Consider the following 14,667-nt stretch of genomic DNA (forward strand, 5'->3'; position numbering starts at 1 on the left):
TGGATGGGATAGGTTGAGGTACAGGAGAAAGGGTGGAGGCAGATAGAAGAGGGAGACTGGAGACAGGGACAATGGCTGCCGTCAGTGCTGAGGCCAGAGCAGTGAACGCTCGTTGATGGGCAGCCTGACCCGAATGAATGCCCTCCAGGTAGGCATTGCTCCGATGCACCTCCCTTTCCACCCCCTGGATGGCATTCAGAAGGGTAGTCTGCCCAACAATGACCGTCCTCACCAGGTCAATGAGCTCCGCACTGAGGGCAGCAGGGGTAACAGAGGCAGGGGCTGAGGTGCCTGGGGCGAAGGAGACGCGCGCCTTCCTGGCCGAGCGGCCACGGAGTGAAGACTGAGGGGCTGCTGGGAGGGCGGTGCTGGTGCGCTGGGTGGCGGCTGTACCTGTTGTTGCGGGGGGCACAGATGGTGCCGCCCCCGCTAGGGAGCTCCCAAACGAGGACGTGTCCGTGTCGCTGGTGTCTCCACCGGGCCCCGTTGTGGTGCTCCCCTCGCCCTCCGGATCACTGGTGCCCTCGGTGTCTGTGTCAGTGCCCACCGGGGCCTGGTGACCTGCAGCTCCCTCCTGCTCCGACGCCAAATCTCCTCCGCCTGATGATGCTAAAACACAAGTAGACAAAGATTTAGGGTGGGGGGAGAAATTAAACAAAGTTGAGTGCATGCCTTAGCAATACCCTTTGCGGAGAGGACAGACACAGGTGCCTCGTGCACTAAGTTGCGAACTTGGGGTACACTACTCAGTACTTCTGACTAGGCAAACAGGTCTAGGGACAACACACGCGCACATGTGTGATGCTGGAGCATGGGTAGCTGCACTTGGCACCCTACAGAGGTGGGGGGCGGGGGCACAGGGCCATGCCTAAGGGAGCGGACTACACTACAGAGAGCGCCCTGGCCTAATGTCACCCACAGCCCTCCTCCCCCACCGAGGCTCCTCCAATGCGCATACAGATAGGAGAATGTGCGGATACTCACCCCCTTGTATCTGCTGTGCTGTCCTCAAGCGCCCATCCAAATTAGGGTAGGCCACCGCCAGGATCCGGGACATCAGGGGGGTCATGGTGCAACTGGCACCCCTCCTAGGTCGGGAGGCCATCCCCAGCAGTGTTTCTGCGGTCTTCCTCGTTCCGCGGCGGATGTCCTCCCACCTCTTGCGGCAGTGGGTGCCCCGTCTGTTGTGGACCCCCAAGTTCCGGACTTCCTCGGCGATGGCACGCCAAATATCGATTTTCTGGTGGGCGCTCACCTGTTTGACATGTACAGGGTGGGAAAGAGAAACCGTCACATATCTGCATGTTTGGAGTACATGCCCCCCCCTCCCCAACCTTGTCATGGTTCCCATTCTCTCATCTGTCGTGCGTTGCACTCCCCATTCCCTCCACACCCCACCAACTTACATCCCCCCCCCTCCACACAGGCATAACCCATTCAATGTGCACTGAGTGTACTCACCTGTTGGTCTGGAGGACCGTAGAGTTGCGCATACTGGGGGAGGACCCCGTCCACGAGCTTCTCCAACTCTTCTGAACTGAAGGCGGGGGCCCTTTCACCAGTAGCAGCAGCCATTGTCACTTCCAGACCGAGTTCACAGCAGCACTTGCAGTATAGGTCCTCTCCTGTGGATGATCAGGTCTCGAATGATTGAGCAGATAGAAAATGGCGGTCACGCCCGCGGCGGTGCGTACCGCGGCGGTGCGTCCCGCGACCGCCGGCGCACATCGTCATTGGCTCCTGAAACCCATAGGCTTCAATGTTAACCAATGCGTCTTCGCACAGCGGTCTTCGACCGCCTACCGCCACGGTGTGCCCCGCCAGCGCAGTGACCTCACATCCCATTGTCCCACTTCACAGGTCAGGCATCGGCCATTTCAAGGGCCCACATGGCTTAATTTCTAATGCGTCACACAGGCCTAGGCCTTGCAATGGCACACATACAAACATATCAAACCATACATTTACCTGTCTTGTGCAAGCTGTGTTGTACGTACCTGTGAGTGGATTGACTCTGTACTCCATATTCTCCTTCCTAGGCACCGTCCGCTGGGACTAGCGATGAGAAGGAGGAATCCTCGCGTGTACCGGCCGCTGGTGGACCTGTCCACAATGGAAGAACGCAACATAATACTACGATACCGACTTGACCGAGCCTCTATCCATGAACTGTGTGCCCAGCTGGAGCCAGCCCTGATGTCCCCCATCCGCCAACCCACAGGAATTCCCCCTCTAGTGCAGGTTCTGTCTGTCCTCCATTTCTTTGCAACTGGCTCATTCCAGACAACAGTGGCCATGTCATCTGGGATGTCTCAGCCTATGTTTTCCAAGATCTTATCCAGAGTGTTGTCTGCCCTGATGAAACTCATGCGGAGCTACATCATTTTCCCAGAGGAGGGTGATTTGCCTACAGTGAAAGCTGATTTCTATGCCCTTGGACACATCCCCAACATCATTGGTGCAATTGATGGGACCCATGTGGCTTTAGTCCCCCCAAATGACGATGAACAGGTGTACAGGAACAGGAAGAATTACCATTCAATGAATATCCAGGTGGTCTGTTTGGCTGACCAGTACATCTCCCATGTAAATGCCAAGTTCCCAGGGTCAGTGCATGACGCGTATGTTATGCGAAATAGCAGCATTCCCTATGTGATGGAACAGCTACAGAGACAACGTGTGTGGCTAATAGGTGACTCTGGTTACCCCAACCTGCCGTGGCTATTGACCCCAGTGAGGAATCCCAGGACCAGGGCAGAGGAACGGTACAATGAGGCCCATGGGCGTACTAGGAGGGTGATTGAGCGAACCTTTGGGCTCCTGAAGGCCAGGTTTAGGTGCCTGCATATGACAGGTGGATCCCTAATGTACTCACCAAAGAAGGTGTGCCATATCATCGTGGCGTGCTGTATGCTCCACAACCTGGCTTTGCGACGCCAGGTGCCTTTCCTGCAGGAGGATGGTCCAGATGGTGGTGTTGTAGAAGCCGTGGAGCCTGTGGAGATTGAAGAGGAGGAAGACTCTGAGGACGACACAGACAATAGGGACAGAGTGATACAACAGTATTTCCAGTAACACACAGGTAAGAATCACCCACGCCATTTCACAATTGCTTATAGCCTCCTGCATCTGTACTTTCTGTAGTTCCCCACAGATGTTTTTCATTAATTTTTGCCTTTCCCTTCCCTTCTCAGTGCTGTCTGACTCAGTACCTGACTTCTGCTTGGTTCGCCCATGAAATACAGTGTATTGACATTGGTATGTTGTCATGACTAATTGACAGAACAGAAATTGAACAGTAATATGTAATACATTTGTTAATAATACAGCATGACTCAAAACAGATTTGTGTGCAAAATGTGATTTATTTACAGTGCTAGATATCGGTACATGTGATTCTAAGGGTGATGGGTGGGGGTGGAGGAATATCCATGGCAGAGTCCAGTTCTCAGTCTCACAGGTGCATTGTCCTTTTGCCTGTGGAAGGATGGAGCATAGGCAGTTCATGGTTGGACAGGGTGGCAATGTGGGACAGTGGGAAGACTTGAGGGGGTATGTCCTGCTGGCGGGGGTCTTGACATCCTACTCTGTCTTTTTTTTTGGTCTCAGGCTCCTCTTACGGGGTGGTTGTTCTTCAGCAGGAGGTGGGGTTCTGGGGGGCTGTCGAGGTGTTGGGACCTCCTGTCCACTAGCGCCGGCGGAGGTGGTAGGCTGTTTCTGGTCCGGGCTAGTGACAGGGGCCCTGTGTGGTGCACCATGGTCCCGCAACGCGTCCTCTATCCTGTTGAGGGCCAGGACGATGGTCCCCATTGCGGTCCCGATGATTCTCAGCTCCTCCCTGAACCCCATGTAGCGTTCCTCCTGCTGTGCCTGGATCTCAGTGAACCTGGCCAGTACCGTCGCCATCGTTTCTTGGGAGTGGTGGTATGCCCCCATGATGGTGGTGAGGGCCTCTTGGAGAGTGGGTTCCCTGGGCCTCTCCTCCCCCCCCTGTCGCACAGCAGCCCTCCGAGCTGCCCGGTTTCCCCCGGCCTCTGTCCCCTGGACGGTGTGCCCGCTACCACTGCCCCCAGGTCCCTGTTGGTGTTGGGGTGTTGGGTTAGCCTGGGTGCCCTGTAGTGGCAGACACACCGCTGATTGAGCTGTCCTAGAGACAGAGGCATGGGCCCGCTGGGTGGGAGCTGTGCTGGTGTTGGCAGAGGGGGTCGGGTCTGGTGTGGCCTGTGGCTGCCTGAGGGGAACCGACTGCCCAGAGGTCCCCGATGGTCCGGGCTGGTCATCAGGTTCACTGTCGACAGAGCTGCTATCCTCAGTGTGGGCCTGTTCCGGTGGTGGGATGGACACTTCTGGACCCTCCTGGCTGGTGTGTTGTCGTTCGGGTCCTGCATGGGGTAAGAGAGTTTGGTTATTGTTTCTGTGTGTGCAATAGCGTGCGTGTTATGGGTGCCCTTGTCCCCCAGTGCAGGCATTCCCTTGAGGGAGGTGTTGTGAGGGTAGTTAGGGGGGGGGGGGTTAGTGCAGTGGTCATGCTTAGGTGATGGGTGCCCATGATTTGTGTTGGCATGCAGGAGTTGGTGTTGGGATGGGTGGGTTGTGCTGGTGAGACATTGTCAGGGAGGATGTGTGCTGGGGGGTTGGGGGTGAGGGTGGGGGTGTGGGTTGGCATGCTGGTGGGGTGGGGGGGATATAGTAGTTGAGATTGGACTTACCAGAGTCCATTCCTCCGGCTACTCCTGCGAGGCCCTGAGGATGCAGGATGTTCAAGACGTCTTGCTCCCACGATGTGAATTCGGGAGGGGTGGGTGGGGGTCCGCCGCCAGTCTTCTGGACCGCGATGTTGTGCCTGGAGACCATCGATCGGACCTTCCCCCGTAGGTCGTTCCATCTTTTGCGTATGTCCTCCCTATTCGTGGGATGCTGTCCCACCGCGTTGACCCTGTCCACGATCCGCTGCCATAGCTCCGCCTTCCTAGCTATACTGGTGTGCTGCACCTGCGAGCCGAAGAGCTGGGGTTCCACTCTTAGGATTTCCTCCACCATGACCCGGAGTTCTTGGTCCGAAAAGCGTGGGTGCCTTTGGGGTGCCATGGGGTGGTGTGGGTGAGGTGTGGGGTGGTGTATGTGATGGTAAGTATGTTGGTGAGTGGTGCTTTGTGCTACTATGTGGTGTGTGTGATGGTGTAGTGTGCCTCAGTGTGTCTTGCTTTGGATTGTCTGCTGTGTCTCTCTCTCCTTCTCTCAGTAATTATGGTCGCAGGGGTTTGTGGGTGATGTGGGTGTGTGTTTTATAGTTGGTTGATTGTGTGGGAGTGGTGTGTGTATGTGTATCAGGTGTGTGTATTTCAAATTGTCCAATGTGGCTGTGTTTTGGTGATGTGTGTGTATTCTGACCGCGGCGGTGTGTAGCGCCAATGGAATACCGCGTTTGAATGACCGCCGTGTGGATTCGTGGGTCGTAATGGCATGGGCGTATTTCTGTTGGCGTGACGGTGGAGGTTTGGTCATCTCCAGTTTATCGCTGCCTGCTGATGTGGCGGCCTGCAGTGGAGGACGGAATTTTGGAGGTTTGGCCGTTGTGGGTCAGAATGACCGTGGCGGTTAACCGCGGCCGCGGCGGTGTTATGGCGGTCTTCTGACCGGCGGTAAGGGCCTTTTACCGCCAGGGTCAGAATGACCCCCTTAGTCTCTTTTCTGGGGTCGAAATACCTCAGTGTGGTTTAGCTGGAAAAAGCGTCCTTTAAGGCCTCAAACGCTGTTTGCTCAACCAAGCTCCACGCCCATGATTCTGATGCTTTTGTCAAAATTCAGAAGGGCTGGGTGAGAGTGGACAGGTCCTTAATGAATCGGCCACAGTAATTCATCATGCCTAAGAAACTTTGAACCTCGGTCACACATGTGGGAGGAGGCGCATCTTTGACATCACTTATTTTTGCTGGGTCCGGTGCAACGCCATTGGCTGAGAATACATATCCAAAGAACTGTATCTAGTCTTTTAGGAATTCGCATTTCCTGCGGTGTAACGTTAGTCCAGACTCCTGGATCCTTTAAAGCACGCTTCTGAGGCGGGAGTGGTGTTCTGCAATGGTAGGTGCGTGGATTAGGATATTGTCGCTGACGTTGTTCGTCCCTGGCAGATCTGCTAGTAGTTCCTGTATCACGTTTTGGAAGACTTCAGCAGCACTGGAGATCCCAAAATGTAGAGGTTTATATCGCCTCAGCCCTGTGTGAGTAGAAAACGTCTTGATGTAGTGCGACTCTTCCGATAACACCAAATGATGGTACCCTGACCTTAGGTCCAGTTTTGAAAACCAACAGGACCCACTGAGTTCACCTATAATGTCATCGATGGTGGGTGTCAAATGTCTCTCCCATTTGATGGCGGCGCTTGGAAGGCGCATGTCCACACAGATGCGGACTTCTCCAGGTTGCTTGGGTTTGCGTGCCACAACGATTGGTGAAACCCACAGCTTTGGTCCTGTCATTCTTTCTATGATACCCGCCTTCTCAAGGTGATCTAACTCCTTTTCTACCTGGGGTCGAATGAAACGTGATGCATCTGTGGCAAAGGGCAACCGGTTGCACCATCTTGTAGATATATAGCTTCACCCCCCTGCTCCTCAAACATCCAATTCCTTCAAACACTCCTCGGTACTGGGTCAACAGCTCTGTTATTGATTCCTGATGTATGCTGAGTGCGAAGGTGACTACCCCCAGGTCTTCCGCAGCCTTGCAGCCTAGCAGCATTCCGCATCCTTCTTCTGTTACATGGATTTTAGCCAGAATTGTTTGAGACCCATGTGTGATGGTAGTCTGGAACATACCCTTCAAGGCGAGTGGCGTGTTCTGGCCGTAGGTGTAGACTTTTACTTTGGCTTTGGTCAGTACAGGAATGGGCATCATTTTATGGTGTTCTTCGGCGGCTAGAATGTTGATTGACGCTCCCGTGTCGACCACTGCCAGAATCTCATGTGTGCCTACATGAACCTGGCATTTTGGTAACTTTGTTGACAAAGGGGTGGTGTTCCCAACCGTGAACAGGGAATGAATAATGTGCACCTCGGCTTCGTCGTCATCCATGTCGCTACCGTGCTCAGACTTGCCTGTCGTCGCATTGATGGAAGCATTTCCAGTTTGGGTTTTGCTTGACCTATACACCTTTACGAAGTGGTGTAGTTTTCCGCAGCCTCGACATTTCTTGCCCCTTGCCGGGCATTCAGATGGTCTGTCTGAGGGTCCGCTGCAATACCCCCATTGCCTTGTCGGCTGCTTGTTTGGGCGTTATCTCGTTTTGCTCGGGGTTGGAGCTACTATGTTGGTGGCCTCCTCTTTTATGGGTCTCTGTAGGGCTGCTTCATATGAGTCCTCAGGCTTTAGATAATTCTTTTGTGCGCCCCAGTTGTAGGATGTCGGGTAGAGACCTTCCTGACTCTTCCAGAATTCGTTCTCTGAGTTTTATTGCTGCACACCCTTGAATGATTTGGCCTCTTATCTCTTCTGTTTCGTCGTTGAACCTGCACGTGCTGGTCAGATCTCTCAGTCTCATGTGGAAGAAGTCTAATGACTCTTCTGCTTGTTGACGGGCTTGTCTGAAGACAAAGCGCTCATAGTCTGTATAGGCCATGGTCTCAAAATGCCTGTTTAGGGCGGCAATGAGAGTGATGTGTGTTCTGGGAGCATCTTCAACAAGGTTTTTGGGTATCTTGTAGATGTCCTTCCCCCTTAAATGCAGGAGCATGGTGCGCTTCTGAGCGTCTTCCACCTTGGTGGCTTAAAAAAAAAGTAGGACCCTCTCCACCCAGTCTCTCCACTTAGGGGCTTGTGCCGAAGGGGCCCCATCAACGAGGAAGGGTCCCACGGGTAGTATTGCTGATATGGCAGCGGTGAGGCTGGGCAACGGCAGTGAACCTGGGTAATGGCAGGGCAAAGTTGTAGACTGTTGCACTCACCAGGCTTTCCCCAGCACAGCAGAGCGAGGAGCCGGACCAGGAGGTAGGTTCCTTTTATAATCATCGTTTAGGAGGCCTGTGACACGTGGATGTTCTTCTGGAATGGGGGGGCAGGTAGAGCTTCTGTGGCAGTAGAGAAACGGCCTCGCGCAGGAGCCTCAGTGTGCAGGAGGCAGCAGCAGCGGGCCGAGAGCTCAGCAGGATGCGGTGGGCGAGGCCACCGGCACAGGCCGCACTGAAGAGCGGCGTGCTCCTTTGAGTGTGCGCGTGTCGGCTCCACTCACAGGAGGATCGCAGGGTGAAGACAGGCCTCCGCGGTCACCATGGGCAGCAGGGATTCGCTGCCGGTAGGCCGGCAGGAGGAGACAGTGCTTGTTCGTGGCACCCACGTGGCACGAGCATCGCGCCTGGAGCGGCCGCCACAGAGTGAAGCAGCACGGTGAGTCCCTCTGCCCTGTAATGTTGGCACCTTCCGACATTCAATAACGGTGGTGAAATAAATAACGCTACACCAGTTAACTTCAATCATGTGGCAGAGGGTGGCTTGCAGAGGTTATTTCATTAGCACAGATCTTGTGCCTCGCTTCATCTCCTGCATGTGCTCACCTCCGACCACAACCTTTTATTTTATATCCCCACCTACGACCTAAAGGCAAACCAACAACAAAGCAATTAGCAGGGGTACAAACATTCACATACGGGTGTATGAGGACACTCCCTCTCACCACACCCCTTCACCAGTGGTAGTGTCCGGTGACCAGTTGCGTCACTGGCACGCGACACTACAAGCACCACAAGTGTCTACTGGCATTAACGCACTTGCCTAGTGTAGCCAGGAGAGGAATGTGTCTACACGTGTGCGAAGTTTCCAAATAAATGATAATGGACAATAGGGGAATTGAGCAACCAGGCACATTGAAAAACGCAACCTCCAGGAGACATATGCGCTGTACAAAACGTCAAAATAAAATAAACATCAACAATACGTTTATAGCTGTTTTCCTTCTGTTGGGCTGCGTCAGCGTGACGCAGTCATGTTCGTGTAGGTAGGTGCTGTTTTCGTGCTTTCGATTTTCCTGATGTGTTACCTGGACAGTTGTGCTCCTGGGTGTGACAGAGGACCATGGGAACCGCTCTCTCCCTGAGCCCAGAGGCGGCTGCGAAGAGGCCAGCAAGCATGACTCAGCACACACGGTGGGTGTAGCAGACAAATATTCCATCACAACGGGCCCTGAGGCCAAGCAACCCCCACCGCGGGGCACGAGAGAACTCAAAGGTCGTAGTAGGAAGAAAGAGGGATTAATATTCAGTTTGTGCTGTTATGCCCCAGTGCATTCTGCTAAACGTAGTCCTCCCATCCTGATTAGCAAGACAGTATCATGTTTGTGTGAAATTCCTCTGGCCTGTCCCTCCCTATATTTTCTGACAAAGCAGGGCGTCTCTTTACTAGAGCCGTTTACCTGTATTTCAATGTTCTGCCATTTCTGCTGCAGAAGTTTATGCACTGCACGCATGCGCAGCAACATGCACGTGTTTTAATCTCACTACCCCACTAGACTATGGTTACGACAGCAGAAATTATACATTCTCCAAGTGTCTAATTCCGAAACTCAAATTGGAATAGTAAATTATCATGGCCACATATATTTGGATCTATTCCATTTCCATATTTCTGGTTTTGGTGAAACCATTGAAATACTGTTAATTTCAGGAAGTTCGAATGTACAGAGAAGCTCACAGGGCTGCAGCACTATGCACCAAAAAAACCCAGTTTCAATACTGCGCAGTTGTATCAAACGCTTACTGTGAAGCAACTATGTGCGCCATCACATGGGGAGAGGTGAGCTGCAAAGAACCCACTGTAGGTATGATAATAGACACGGGCCACAAGTATATAGATCTGGCTTTGCGGTTACCACATAGCATCCATGAACTAATGTGTCTTTCACCCATTGAGAATGGAAAAAATCACAGGGATGGTGGCCTACTGGGATCAACAGACCACCATGTCTGTGATTGCTTTCAAATAAAGCAATGTTTTGGGATTTTTTTACCTTCAGCACGTTTTCCTTAAAGGATAACGGGATGCATTTCAAAAACAAAACTGAAAACTTTTATTTTTTTAAGACTAGGCAGTGGTCCGTGGGACTGCAGCCTGCTCTTAAAAAAATATTTACAGCCATTCTTAAAGGGGAAAGGGTCCCTTTGGGACCCCTTCTCATTTGTGAGTAGGTTCCCACCAATTTGAAGTAGGAGGTAAAATGTGAATGTTTTGCAACCGCATTTCAGTCGCAAAAATTCACACATACCAGTGCGATTGGATATTAGGAAGGGACGCCCTAAACACGCCTCCTCCTAATACTGTCTTGCATTTCCAATTTGCGATACGGTAATAGGTTACCATATCGCAAATTGGGCCTTGGTACATGCCAAATAACTTTTTAGCAGTTGGAAACAGCCCGATTCTGCAACTCGGACCATTTGCAACTGCTAAAAAGTTTTGCAAATCTGATCTTAGTCCTCAACTGAGACTCAAGCGTGAGATTTTGAAGCTTTTTAACTACACAGTAAATTTTTGATGGGACAGTCTCCTCACAGGTGGCTCAGGAGCACAGGCACCCAGACGAAAGTTGCCATTTAAGAAAACCACAGATGCACAACAATCCATAAGACAGATACAGAGCCAGCGATACCACAGGAGCAAGCATCCAAACTTTAGGCAGCTGTTAACCGGGAGCGGATCATGTGGCTTTGTCGGGGAAGGGCAGGGGGTCTGCGGGGGGCCGGAGGAGCGTGTGGGAAAATGAATTAAAAAATAAATTAAAAAATCACTTACCTCCTCCACCGCGTGCTGCTCCTCTGTCCCTCGTCGACTGCAGGCACAGGCTCCAAGCCTGCCCTGTGCCTATCCAGGACATCAATCCTGATGCAGTGACGGCTGGTCAAACACATATGCGATCTGAGGGGAGTGCACAGTGCACTTCCTTCAGTTCGTAACCCCCAATGCCCCACCCCTTTCACATGGAAAGGATAATAAACAGAGTTTCTGCTGGCGGGGGGGTGAAACTCCTCCGCCCATACAAGGAGCCGCATCTGCTGTTAACCACACCGCAGTACACTGCCAACCACAGAATGGCTACCAACCACATACACATTCACCACAAGTACCAGGGAAAACATATGCCACCTGTATGGTAAATCACAGGGTACCTCACTGCTAGTGCACAAGCAAGCTTAGCACATGTATATAATCAACTCAAGCTTAAGTGCACAGCAAATTCAAGTAGAGGGGTCACAGTTAGCAGCCAGGAGCATAGCTTGATCAGTAAGACTGGGGGGGGGGGGCGGTGAACTTCAGATTTCCCAGCAATCACGCTGGGTATCTTATTAAAATACATTTTATGAGAAGCAAGACATGAGGAGGGCTTAAGGTGATGTGAAAAGAGAGAGGAATGGGCATTGCTAGGGGTATTTAAAACAATCTTTTTCAAACTAATCATTGTAAGGCCTTCAAAACAGACAAGAGAGTGTGTGTGTGCACGTTTTTGTCAGTGTCGGCCCATAAAAATCCCAGGTGAAATCTGACAGACATCTCACTATACCCAAGTGAAAGCGCTTGTACCCATTTTTTAGGTGGGTGTGACACCCCAAACACACCCCGTGAAGCTATGCCCCTGTTAACAGGACCCCAAATTAAAGCACAAATAACTTTTATATAGGTGTACAATTAATCTCACACTAGTGCACGCCAGTCGCGTCACAGGTGCATGGCCAAGCAACAAAACCCACCTCACCATAGTTAATAGTCACCCACACTACTTGAGAAACCGTAAAGATTCAGCATATGCACAACTAATTACATCACAGGTGCATAGGAAACATCATCACATATTTCTAAATCCAAAAACTGGGATGGGTCACAGACTAAAGGGAGTTTGCTTGTTTGCAGAAACAATGGATACAACATTACTATAATATCCAGCACATGAATCACTACACTTTTACATACAACAAACATAAATCTGTTTAGAAACACAAAAGACCAGATTTCCAGCGATTGTGCGCTTTGTTCCATTCCAGCACTTGTTGGACAGCTTCAGGAAGAAATAAGGTCATAACATTCCTAATGTGACATATGAGATGCTTATTCAGTACTCTTTTTTTGTCCTTTTCATTGTCCGACGTGTAGACTTGCATTCAGGATGCAACAAAGATTGTCAAAACTGATATGCCAGGCATTGGCTTCCAACCTTTTGGCATTTTCAATGGTTGTTTGTTTTGCCATAATTTTGTGTAAAACTTTATTGTTAGAGGGACCTGCCAAGCCCTCACAAATATGGAAAGAATAGTTAGAAGCAAAACAATGTTTTGGTGTTAAAAGGTATGCCATAGTAGTCTCTGGCACTGAAGGGAACTACTTTGTGGGAGAATGTGCTCCTTGTGAAAGAGCAGAATGTCGTCAATCACACTGAAGTTAGCCACTCGCTAAAGTCGGCTGACCTACTGCCCCATGATGTATGCTGTAGTTGGTGGTCGAAAAATTTGAATGACACAACAATAGACCAATCAGTGATGACGGCTGTCTGAAAGCTTCATTAAAGAACACTGCTGTATGTATAATTTTGAGAAATTCAAAAGGTCTTGACTGACACCATATCTAACAAGCACTGGCATAGCCAATAGGTCTCGCTTTTGGACCTTATAAGTGTTTAGCCGTGTAGCACATTCTTCTGGGTGATGGGCTGCCAGGGATTGGAATCCTATAGGAGTTTAAAAGAGCAACATGAGAGCAGTACATTATGCATAACACTTTGTAGGAAAATGCCTCTCATGGCATGCTTACCCCCTAACTTTTTGCCTTTTGTTGATTCTAGTTATGATTGAAAGTGTGCTGGGATCCTGCTAACCAGGCACCAGCACCAGTGTTCTTTCCCAAAACTGTACCTTTGTTCCCACAATTGGCACAGCCCTGGCACACAGACAAGCCCCTTGTAACTGGTACCCCTGATACCAAGGGCCCTGTGGCCAGGGAAGGTCTCTAAGGGCTGCAGCATGTATTATGCCACCCTGGGGACCCCTCACTCAGCACATGCACACTGCCTCACATCTTGTGTGTGCTGGTGGGGAGAAAATGACTAAGTCGACATGACACTCCCCTCAGAGTGCCATGTCCACAACCCACTGCCTGTGGCAGGCCTTACAGCACTGAGGCAGGGTGCACTATACCACAGGTGAGGGCATAGTTGCATGAGCACTATGCCCCTACAGTATCTAAGCAAAACCTTAGACATTGTAAGTGCAGGGTAGCCATAAGCGTATATGGTCTGGGAGTCTGTCAATTACGAACTCCACAGTTCCATAATGGCTACATTGAATTCTGGTAAGTTTGATATCAAACTTCTCAGCACAATAAATCCACACTGTCAGTGTGGGATTTACTGAAAAATGCACACAGAGGGCATCTTAGAGATGCCCCCTGTATGCCAGTCCAAACACCAGTGTTAGGCTCACCAGTTCCTGCCAGCCTGCCACATCCAGATGGGTTTCTGGCCACATGGGGTGAGTGCCTTTGTCACTCTGTGGCCAGGAACAAAGCCTGCAATGGGTGGGGGTGCTTCTCACCTCTCCCTGCAGGAACTGTAACACCTGGCGGTGAGCCTCAAAGGCTCATGCCTGTTGTTACAGCACCCCAAGGCATTCCATCTAGTGGAGATGCCCTCCCCTCCGGACACAGCCCCCACTTTTGGCGGCAAGACCGGAGGAGATAATGAGAAAAACAAGGAGGAGTCACCCACCAGTCAGGACAGCCCCTAAGGTGCCCTGCCTTAAGAAATCCTCCATCTTGTTTTTGGAGGATTCTCCAAATAGGAATAGTGATATGCCCCCCTCCCCTCAGGGAGGAGGCACAAAGAGGGTGTAGCCACCCTCCAGTACAGTAAGCATTGGCTACTGCCCCCCAGACCTAAACACACCACTAAATTGAGTATTTAGGGGCGGCCCTAAACCCAGGAAACCAGATTCCTGCAACCTGAAGAAAGAAGAAGGACTACTGACCTGAAAGCCCCGCAGAGACGACGGAGACGACAACTGACTTGGCCCCAGCCCTACCGGCCTGTCTCCAGACTCAAAGAACCTGCACTTCGACGCATTCCAGCGGGACCAGCGACCTCTGAGGACTCAGAGGACTGACCTGCACATAAAGGACCAAGAACCTCCCGGGACAGTGGCTCTGTCCAGAAACAACAGCAAAGAAAGCAACTTTAAAGAGACTCCAACTTCCCACCAGAAGCCTGAGTCTTCACACTCTGCACCCGACGCCCTCGGCTCGAATTCAAGACAACCGACACCGCAGAGAGGACTTCCAGGCAACTCCAATGACATGGACACCCTGAGTCGATCTCCCTGGGTGCGGGTGCAGTGCTGGTTCCAGGCGTCGGGTCCCTTGATACAGGCAGTCGCGGTCAGGGGGAGCCTCTGGATCCTCTCTGCAGGCGCCGCTGTGGGGGCTCAGGGGGGTCGTCTCTGGTTACTCACAGGCTCGCAGTAGCCGGGGAGTCCTCCCTGAGGTGTTGGTTCTCTGAATCTCGAGCCGGGGGGCGTCGTGTGCAGAGTGAGAAGTCTCACGCTTCCGGCAGGAAACGTGCAGTCTTTGGAAGTTGCTTCTTTGTTGCAAAGAAGTAGCTGGTTTTGAGCAGGGCCGCTGCTCACTGGAGTTTCTTGG

This window comes from Pleurodeles waltl, chromosome 7 (assembly GCF_031143425.1).
Source record: "Pleurodeles waltl isolate 20211129_DDA chromosome 7, aPleWal1.hap1.20221129, whole genome shotgun sequence".
NCBI classification, from domain to species: Eukaryota; Metazoa; Chordata; class Amphibia; order Caudata; family Salamandridae; genus Pleurodeles; species Pleurodeles waltl.